We start from the raw sequence: 11,595 nt of genomic DNA, 5'->3' as shown, positions 1-11,595 counted from the left end.
ATCGATTTTACAAGTCGTCGAAGAGTAGACGAGAGAAAGGTGTAAACTTTTTCTCTCAGAACTGCGCGAAAACTTGTATTCCGGCTCAACAGAACGGGATACATCGTTTTAAATCGAAAGTAGCAAAATTCACGAGCATCGATTTAACAAGTCGTCGAAGAGTAGACGAGAGAAAGGTGTAAACTTTTTCTCTCAGAACTGCGCGAAAACTTGTATTCCGGCTCAAATAATTGAGATACATCGCTTTAGATCGAAACTAGCAAGATTCACGAGCATCGATTTTACATGTCGTCGAAGAGAACGAGAGAAAGGTGTAAACTTTTTCTCTCAGAACTGCGCAAAAAGTTGTATTCCGGCTCAAAAACAACGGGATACATCGTTTTAGATCGAAACTAGCAAGATTCACGAGCATCGATTTTACAAGTTGTCGAAGAGTAGACGAGAGAAGGGTGTAAACGTTTTCTCTCAGAACTGCGTGAAGACTTGTATTCCGGCTCAAAACAACGGGATACATCGTTTTAGATCGAAACTAGCAAGATTAACGAGCATCGATTTTACAAGTCGTCGAAGAGTAGACGAGAGAAAGGTGTAAACTTTTTCTCTCAGAACTGCGCGAAAACTTGTATTCCGGCTCAAAACAACGTGATACATCGTTTTAGATCGAAAGTATCAAGATTCACAAGCATCGATTTTACAAGTCGTCGAAGAGTAGACGAGAGAAAGGTGTAAACTTTTTCTCTCAGATCTGCGCAAAAAATAGTATTCCGGCTCAAAACAACGGGATACATCGTTTTAGATCGAAAGTAGCAAAATTCACGAGCATCGATTTAACAAGTCGTCGAAGAGTAGACGAGAGAAAGGTGTAAACTTTTTCTCTCAGAACTGCGCGAAAACTTGTATTCCAGCTCAAAACAACGGGATACATCGTTTTAGATCGAAACTAGCAAAATTCACGAGCATCAATTTTAAAAGTCATCGAAGAGTAGACGAGAGAAAGGTGTAAACTTTTTCCCTCAGAACTGCGCGAAAACTTGTATTCCGGCTCAAAACAACGGGATACATTGTTTTAGGTCGAAAGTAGCAAAATTCACGAGCATCAATTTAACAAGTCGTCGAAGAGTAGACGAGAGAAAGGTGTAAACTTTTTCTCTCAGAACTGCGCGAGAACTTGTATTCCGGCTCAAATAATTGAGATACATCGTTTAGATCGAAACTAGCAAGATTCACGAGCATCGATTTTACAAGTTGTCGAAGAGAACGAGAGAAAGGTGTAAACTTTTTCTCTCAGAACTGCGCAAAAATTTGTATTCCGGCTCAAAACAACGGGATACATCGTTTTAGATCGAAACTAGCAAGATTCACGAGCATCGATTTTACAAGTTGTCGAAGAGTAGACGAGAGAAAGGTGTAAACGTTTTCTCTCAGAACTGCGTGAAGACTTGTATTCCGGCTCAAAACAACGGGATACATCGTTTTAGATCGAAACTAGCAAGATTAACGAGCATCGATTTTACAAGTCGACGAAGAGTAGACGAGAGAAAGGTGTAAACTTTTTCTCTCAGAACTGCGCGAAAACTTGTATTCCGGCTCAAAACAACGGGATACATCGTTTTAGATCGAAACTAGCACAATTAACGAGCATCGATTTTACAAGTCGTCGAAGAGTAGACGAGAGATAGGTGTAAACTTTTTCTCTCAGAACTGCGCGAAAACTTGTATTCCGGCTCAAAACAAAGGGATACATTGTTTTAGAGCGAAACTATCAAGATTCACGAGCATCGATTTTACAAGTCGTCGAAGAGTAGACGAGAGAAAGGTGTAAACTTTTTCTCTCAGAACTGCGCGAAAACTTGTATTCCGGTTCAAAACAACGGGGGACATCGTTTTAGATCGAAACTAGCAAGATTAACGAGCATCGATTTTACAAGTCGACGAAGAGTAGACGAGAGAAAGGTGTAAATGTTTCTCTCAGAACTGCGCAAAAACTTGTATTCCGGCTCAAAACAACGGGATACATCGTTTTAGATTGAAACTAGCAAGATTCACGAGCATCGATTTAACAAGTCGCCGAAGAGTAGACGAGAGAAAGGTGTAATTTTTTTCTCTCAGAACTGCGCGAAAACTTGTATTCTGGCTCAAATAATTGAGATACATCGCTTTAGATCGAAACTGGCAAGATTCACGAGCATTGATTTTACATGTCGTCAAAGAGAACGAGAGAAAGGTGTAAACTTTTTCTCTCAGAACTGCGCAAAAATTTGTATTCCGGCTCAAAACAACGGGATACATCGTTTCAGATCGAAACTAGCAAGATTCACGAGCATCGATTTTACAAGTTGTCGAATAGTAGACGAGAGAAAGGTGTAAACGTTTTCTCTCAGAACTGCGTGAAGACTTGTATTCCGGCTCAAAACAACGGGATACATCGTTTTGGAGCGAAACTATCAAGATTCACGAGCATCGATTTTACAAGGCGACGAAGAGTAGACGAGAGAAAGGTGTAAATTTTTCTCTCAGAACAGCGCGAAAACTTGTATTCCGGCTCAAAACAACGGAATACATCGTTTTAGATTGAAACTAGCAAGATTCACGAGCATCGATTTTACAAGTCGTCGAAGAGTAGGCGAGAGAAAGGTGTAATCTTTTTCTCTCAGAACTGCGCGAAAACTTGTATTCCGGCTCAAAACAACGGGATACATCGTTTTAGATTGAAACTAGCAAGATTCACGAGCATCGAATTTACAAAGCGTAGAAGAGGTGACGAGAAAAAGGTGTAAACTTTTTCTCTCAGAACTGCGCGAAAACTTGTATTCCGGCTCAAAACAACGGAATACATCGTTTTAGATCGAAACTAGCAAGATTAACGAGCATCGATTTTACAAGTCGTCGAAGAGTAGACGAGAGAAAGGTGTAAACTTTTTCTCTCAGAACTGCGCGAAAACTTGTATTCCGGCTCAAAACAACGGGATACATCGTTTTAGATCGAAAGTAGCAAAATTCACGAGCATCGATTTAACAAGTCGTCGAAGAGTAGACGAGAGAAAGGTGTAAACTTTTTCTCTCAGAACTGCGCGGAAACTTGTATTCCGGCTCAAATAATTGAGATACATCGCTTTAGATCGAAACTATCAAGATTCACGAGCATCGATTTTACATGTCGTCGAAGAGAACGAGAGAAAGGTGTAAATTTTTTCTCTCAGAACTGCGTGAAGACTTGTATTCCGGCTCAAAACAACGGGATACATTGTTTTAGAGCGAAACTATCAAGATTCACGAGCATCGATTTTACAAGTCGTCGAAGAGTAGACGAGAGAAAGGTGTAAACTTTTTCTCTCAGAGCTGCGCGAAAACTCGTATTCCGGCTCAAAACAACGGGATTCATTGTTTTAGAGCGAAACTATCAATATTCACGAGCATCGATTTTACAAGTCGTCGAAGAGTACACGAGAGAAAGGTGAAAACTTTTTCTCTCAGAACTGCGCGAAAACTTGTATTCCGGCTCAAATCATTGAGATACATCGTTTTAGATCAAAACTAGCAAGATTCACGAGCATCGATTTTACATGTCGTAGAAGAGAACGAGGGAAAGGTGTAAACTTTTTCTCTCAGAACTGCGCAAAAACTTGTATTGCGGCTCAAAACAACGGGATACATCGTTTTAGATCAAGACAAGCAAAATTCGCGAGCATCAATTTTACAAGTCGTCGAAGAGTAGACGAGAGAAAGGTGTAAACTTTTTCTCTCAGAACTGCGCGAAAACTTGTATTCCGGCTCAAAACAACGGGATACATCGTTTTAGATCGAAACTAGCAAAATTCACGTGCATCGATTTCACAAGTCGTCGAAGAGTAGACGAGAGAAACGTGTAAACTTTTTCTCTCGGGACTGCGAGAAAACTTGTATTTCGGCTCAAAACAACGGGATACATCGTTTTAGATCGAAACTAGCAAGATTCACGAGCATCGATTTTACAAGTCGTCGAAGAGTAGACGAGAAAAAGGTGTAAACTTTTTCTCTCAGAACTGCGCGAAAACTTGTATTCCGGCTCAAAACAATGGAATACATCGTTTTAGATCGAAACTAGCAAGATTAACGAGCATCGATTTTACAAGTTGTCGAAGAGTAGACGAGAGAAAGGTGTAAACGTTTTCTCTCAGAACTGCGCGAAAACTTGTATTCCGGCTCAAAACAACGGGATACATCGATTTAGATCGAAACTATCAAGATTCACGAGCATCGATTTTACAAGTCGTCACAGAATAGACGAGAGAAAGGTGTAAATTTTTCTCTCAGAACTGCGCGAGAACTTGTATTCCGGCTCAAAAGAACGGAATACATCGTTTTAGATTGAAACTAGCAAGATTAACGAGCATCGATTTTACAAGTCGTCGAAGAGTAGACGAGAGAAAGGTGTAAACTTTTTCTCTCAGAACTGCGCAAAAATTTGTATTCCGGCTCAAAACAACGGGATACATCGTTTTAGATCGAAACTAGCAAGATTCACGAGCATCGATTTTACAAGTTGTCGAAGAGTAGACGAGAGAAAGGTGTAAACGTTTTCTCTCAGAACTGCGTGAAGACTTGTATTCCGGCTCAAAACAACGGGATACATCGTTTTAGATCGAAACTAGCAAGATTAACGAGCATCGATTTTACAAGTCGACGAAGAGTAGACGAGAGAAAGGTGTAAACATTTTCTCTCAGAACTGCGCGAAAACTTGTATTCCGGCTCAAAACAACAGGGGACATCGTTTTAGATCGAAACTAGCAAGATTAACGAGCATCGATTTTACAAGTCGACGAAGAGTAGACGAGAGAAAGGTGTAAATTTTTCTCTCAGAACTGCGCAAAAACTTGTATTCCGGCTCAAAACAACGGAATACATCATTTTAGATCGAAACTAGCAAGATTCACGAGCATCGATTTAACAAGTCGCCGAAGAGTAGACGAGAGAAAGGTGTAATTTTTTTCTCTCAGAACTGCGCGAAAACTTGTATTCTGGCTCAAATAATTGAGATACATCGCTTTAGATCGAAACTGGCAAGATTCACGAGCATTGATTTTACATGTCGTCGAAGAGAACGAGAGAAAGGTGTAAACTTTTTCTCTCAGAACTGCGCAAAAATTTGTATTCCGGCTCAAAACAACGGGATACATCGTTTCAGATCGAAACTAGCAAGATTCACGAGCATCGATTTTACAAGTTGTCGAATAGTAGACGAGAGAAAGGTGTAAACGTTTTCTCTCAGAACTGCGTGAAGACTTGTATTCCGGCTCAAAACAACGGGATACATCGTTTTGGAGCGAAACTATCAATATTCACGAGCATCGATTTTACAAGGCGACGAAGAGTAGACGAGAGAAAGGTGTAAATTTTTCTCTCAGAACAGCGCGAAAACTTGTATTCCGGCTCAAAACAACGGAATACATCGTTTTAGATCGAAACTAGCAAGATTCACGAGCATCGATTTTACAAGTCGTCGAAGAGTAGGCGAGAGAAAGGTGTAATCTTTTTCTCTCAGAAGTGCGCGAAAACTTGTATTCCGGCTCAAAACAACGGGATACATCGTTTTAGATTGAAACTAGCAAGATTCACGAGCATCGAATTTACAAAGCGTAGAAGAGGTGACGAGAAAAAGGTGTAAACTTTTTCTCTCAGAACTGCGCGAAAACTTGTATTCCGGCTCAAAACAACGGAATACATTGTTTTAGATCGAAACTAGCAAGATTAACGAGCATCGATTTTACAAGTCGTCGAAGAGTAGACGAGAGAAAGGTGTAAACTTTTTCTCTCAGAACTGCGCGAAAACTTGTATTCCGGCTCAAAACAACGGGATACATCGTTTTAGATCGAAAGTAGCAAAATTCACGAGCATCGATTTAACAAGTCGTCGAAGAGTAGACGAGAGAAAGGTGTAAACTTTTTCTCTCAGAACTGCGCGAAAACTTGTATTCCGGCTCAAAACAACGGGATACATCGTTTTAGATCGAAAGTAGCAAAATTCACGAGCATCGATTTAACAAGTCGTCGAAGAGTAGACGAGAGAAAGGTGTAAACTTTTTCTCTCAGAACTGCGCGGAAACTTGTATTCCGGCTCAAATAATTGAGATACATCGCTTTAGATCGAAACTATCAAGATTCACGAGCATCGATTTTACATGTCGTCGAAGAGAACGAGAGAAAGGTGTAAACTTTTTCTCTCAGAACTGCGTGAAGACTTGTATTCCGGCTCAAAACAACGGGATACATTGTTTTAGAGCGAAACTATCAAGATTCACGAGCATCGATTTTACAAGTCGTCGAAGAGTAGACGAGAGAAAGGTGTAAACTTTTTCTCTCAGAGCTGCGCGAAAACTCGTATTCCGGCTCAAAACAACGGGATTCATTGTTTTAGAGCGAAACTATCAATATTCACGAGCATCGATTTTACAAGTCGTCGAAGAGTACACGAGAGAAAGGTGTAAACTTTTTCTCTCAGAACTGCGCGAAAACTTGTATTCCGGCTCAAATCATTGAGATACATCGTTTTAGATCAAAACTAGCAAGATTCACGAGCATCGATTTTACATGTCGTAGAAGAGAACGAGAGAAAGGTGTAAACTTTTTCTCTCAGAACTGCGCAAAAACTTGTATTGCGGCTCAAAACAACGGGATACATCGTTTTAGATCAAGACAAGCAAAATTCGCGAGCATCAATTTTACAAGTCGTCGAAGAGTAGACGAGAGAAAGGTGTAAACTTTTTCTCTCAGAACTGCGCGAAAACTTGTATTCCGGCTCAAAACAACGGGATACATCGTTTTAGATCGAAACTAGCAAAATTCACGTGCATCGATTTCACAAGTCGTCGAAGAGTAGACGAGAGAAACGTGTAAACTTTTTCTCTCGGGACTGCGAGAAAACTTGTATTTCGGCTCAAAACAACGGGATACATCGTTTTAGATCGAAACTAGCAAGATTCACGAGCATCGATTTTACAAGTCGTCGAAGAGTAGACGAGAAAAAGGTGTAAACTTTTTCTCTCAGAACTGCGCGAAAACTTGTATTCCGGCTCAAAACAATGGAATACATCGTTTTAGATCGAAACTAGCAAGATTAACGAGCATCGATTTTACAAGTTGTCGAAGAGTAGACGAGAGAAAGGTGTAAACGTTTTCTCTCAGAACTGCGCGAAAACTTGTATTCCGGCTCAAAACAACGGGATACATCGATTTAGATCGAAACTATCAAGATTCACGAGCATCGATTTTACAAGTCGTCACAGAATAGACGAGAGAAAGGTGTAAATTTTTCTCTCAGAACTGCGCGAGAACTTGTATTCCGGCTCAAAAGAACGGAATACATCGTTTTAGATTGAAACTAGCAAGATTAACGAGCATCGATTTTACAAGTCGTCGAAGAGTAGACGAGAGAAAGGTGTAAACTTTTTCTCTCAGAACTGCGCAAAAATTTGTATTCCGGCTCAAAACAACGGGATACATCGTTTTAGATCGAAACTAGCAAGATTCACGAGCATCGATTTTACAAGTTGTCGAAGAGTAGACGAGAGAAAGGTGTAAACGTTTTCTCTCAGAACTGCGTGAAGACTTGTATTCCGGCTCAAAACAACGGGATACATCGTTTTAGATCGAAACTAGCAAGATTAACGAGCATCGATTTTACAAGTCGACGAAGAGTAGACGAGAGAAAGGTGTAAACTTTTTCTCTCAGAACTGCGCGAAAACTTGTATTCCGGCTCAAAACAACGGGGGACATCGTTTTAGATCGAAACTAGCAAGATTAACGAGCATCAATTTTACAAGTCGACGAAGAGTAGACGAGAGAAAGGTGTAAATTTTTCTCTCAGAACTGCGCAAAAACTTGTATTCCGGCTCAAAACAACGGAATACATCATTTTAGATCGAAACTAGCAAGATTCACGAGCATCGATTTAACAAGTCGCCGAAGAGTAGACGAGAGAAAGGTGTAATTTTTTTCTCTCAGAACTGCGCGAAAACTTGTATTCTGGCTCAAATAATTGAGATACATCGCTTTAGATCGAAACTGGCAAGATTCACGAGCATTGATTTTACATGTCGTCGAAGAGAACGAGAGAAAGGTGTAAACTTTTTCTCTCAGAACTGCGCAAAAATTTGTATTCCGGCTCAAAACAACGGGATACATCGTTTCAGATCGAAACTAGCAAGATTCACGAGCATCGATTTTACAAGTTGTCGAATAGTAGACGAGAGAAAGGTGTAAACGTTTTCTCTCAGAACTGCGTGAAGACTTGTATTCCGGCTCAAAACAACGGGATACATCGTTTTGGAGCGAAACTATCAATATTCACGAGCATCGATTTTACAAGGCGACGAAGAGTAGACGAGAGAAAGGTGTAAATTTTTCTCTCAGAACAGCGCGAAAACTTGTATTCCGGCTCAAAACAACGGAATACATCGTTTTAGATCGAAACTAGCAAGATTCACGAGCATCGATTTTACAAGTCGTCGAAGAGTAGGCGAGAGAAAGGTGTAATCTTTTTCTCTCAGAAGTGCGCGAAAACTTGTATTCCGGCTCAAAACAACGGGATACATCGTTTTAGATTGAAACTAGCAAGATTCACGAGCATCGAATTTACAAAGCGTAGAAGAGGTGACGAGAAAAAGGTGTAAACTTTTTCTCTCAGAACTGCGCGAAAACTTGTATTCCGGCTCAAAACAACGGAATACATCGTTTTAGATCGAAACTAGCAAGATTAACGAGCATCGATTTTACAAGTCGTCGAAGAGTAGACGAGAGAAAGGTGTAAACTTTTTCTCTCAGAACTGCGCGAAAACTTGTATTCCGGCTCAAAACAACGGGATACATCGTTTTAGATCGAAAGTAGCAAAATTCACGAGCATCGATTTAACAAGTCGTCGAAGAGTAGACGAGAGAAAGGTGTAAACTTTTTCTCTCAGAACTGCGCGGAAACTTGTATTCCGGCTCAAATAATTGAGATACATCGCTTTAGATCGAAACTATCAAGATTCACGAGCATCGATTTTACATGTCGTCGAAGAGAACGAGAGAAAGGTGTAAACTTTTTCTCTCAGAACTGCGTGAAGACTTGTATTCCGGCTCAAAACAACGGGATACATTGTTTTAGAGCGAAACTATCAAGATTCACGAGCATCGATTTTACAAGTCGTCGAAGAGTAGACGAGAGAAAGGTGTAAACTTTTTCTCTCAGAGCTGCGCGAAAACTCGTATTCCGGCTCAAAACAACCGGATTCATTGTTTTAGAGCGAAACTATCAATATTCACGAGCATCGATTTTACAAGTCGTCGAAGAGTACACGAGAGAAAGGTGTAAACTTTTTCTCTCAGAACTGCGCGAAAACTTGTATTCCGGCTCAAATCATTGAGATACATCGTTTTAGATCAAAACTAGCAAGATTCACGAGCATCGATTTTACATGTCGTAGAAGAGAACGAGGGAAAGGTGTAAACTTTTTCTCTCAGAACTGCGCAAAAACTTGTATTGCGGCTCAAAACAACGGGATACATCGTTTTAGATCAAGAAAAGCAAAATTCGCGAGCATCAATTTTACAAGTCGTCGAAGAGTAGACCAGAGAAAGGTGTAAACTTTTTCTCTCAGAACTGCGCGAAAACTTGTATTCCGGCTCAAAACAACGGGATACATCGTTTTAGATCGAAACTAGCAAAATTCACGTGCATCGATTTCAGAAGTCGTCGAAGAGTATTAACACGTTTTGGCGGGCTAGTTGGTTAAGCATCTTGAACAAACAGCGCGAACAAAGACGAGCACAAAAGACACAGCGCCGTGTCGTTCGCTTTCTTGTCTTTTGTGCTCGTCTTTGTTCGCGCTGTTTGTTCAAGAAGTCGAAGAGTAGACGAGAGAAACGTGTAAACTTTTTCTCTCGGGACTGCGAGAAAACTTGTATTCCGGCTCAAAACAACAGGGGACATCGTTTTAGATCGAAACTAGCAAGATTAACGAGCATCGATTTTACAAGTCGACGAAGAGTAGACGAGAGAAAGGTGTAAATTTTTCTCTCAGAACTGCGCAAAAACTTGTATTCCGGCTCAAAACAACGGAATACATCGTTTTAGATCGAAACTAGCAAAATTCACGTGCATCGATTTCAGAAGTCGTCGAAGAGTATTAACACGTTTTGGCGGGCTAGTTGGTTAAGCATCTTGAACAAACAGCGCGAACAAAGACGAGCACAAAAGACACAGCGCCGTGTCGTTCGCTTTCTTGTCTTTTGTGCTCGTCTTTGTTCGCGCTGTTTGTTCAAGAAGTCGAAGAGTAGACGAGAGAAACGTGTAAACTTTTTCTCTCGGGACTGCGAGAAAACTTGTATTCCGGCTCAAAACAACAGGGGACATCGTTTTAGATCGAAACTAGCAAGATTAACGAGCATCGATTTTACAAGTCGACGAAGAGTAGACGAGAGAAAGGTGTAAATTTTTCTCTCAGAACTGCGCAAAAACTTGTATTCCGGCTCAAAACAACGGAATACATCATTTTAGATCGAAACTGGCAAGATTCACGAGCATCGATTTAACAAGTCGCCGAAGAGTAGACGAGAGAAAGGTGTAATTTTTTTCTCTCAGAACTGCGCGAAAACTTGTATTCTGGCTCAAATAATTGAGATACATCGCTTTAGATCGAAACTGGCAAGATTCACGAGCATTGATTTTACATGTCGTCGAAGAGAACGAGAGAAAGGTGTAAACTTTTTCTCTCAGAACTGCGCAAAAATTTGTATTCCGGCTCAAAACAACGGGATACATCGTTTCAGATCGAAACTAGCAAGATTCACGAGCATCGATTTTACAAGTTGTCGAATAGTAGACGAGAGAAAGGTGTAAACGTTTTCTCTCAGAACTGCGTGAAGACTTGTATTCCGGCTCAAAACAACGGGATACATCGTTTTGGAGCGAAACTATCAATATTCACGAGCATCGATTTTACAAGGCGACGAAGAGTAGACGAGAGAAAGGTGTAAATTTTTCTCTCAGAACAGCGCGAAAACTTGTATTCCGGCTCAAAACAACGGAATACATCGTTTTAGATCGAAACTAGCAAGATTCACGAGCATCGATTTTACAAGTCGTCGAAGAGTAGGCGAGAGAAAGGTGTAATCTTTTTCTCTCAGAAGTGCGCGAAAACTTGTATTCCGGCTCAAAACAACGGGATACATCGTTTTAGATTGAAACTAGCAAGATTCACGAGCATCGAATTTACAAAGCGTAGAAGAGGTGACGAGAAAAAGGTGTAAACTTTTTCTCTCAGAACTGCGCGAAAACTTGTATTCCGGCTCAAAACAACGGAATACATTGTTTTAGATCGAAACTAGCAAGATTAACGAGCATCGATTTTACAAGTCGTCGAAGAGTAGACGAGAGAAAGGTGTAAACTTTTTCTCTCAGAACTGCGCGAAAACTTGTATTCCGGCTCAAAACAACGGGATACATCGTTTTAGATCGAAAGTAGCAAAATTCACGAGCATCGATTTAACAAGTCGTCGAAGAGTAGACGAGAGAAAGGTGTAAACTTTTTCTCTCAGAACTGCGCGAAAACTTGTATTCCGGCTCAAAACAACG

This window comes from Amblyomma americanum, chromosome 1, assembly GCF_052857255.1.
Source record: "Amblyomma americanum isolate KBUSLIRL-KWMA chromosome 1, ASM5285725v1, whole genome shotgun sequence".
NCBI lineage: Eukaryota > Metazoa > Arthropoda > Arachnida > Ixodida > Ixodidae > Amblyomma > Amblyomma americanum.
The sequence above is the reverse complement of the archived record's forward strand: the minus strand, read 5'-3'. Positions refer to the sequence as shown.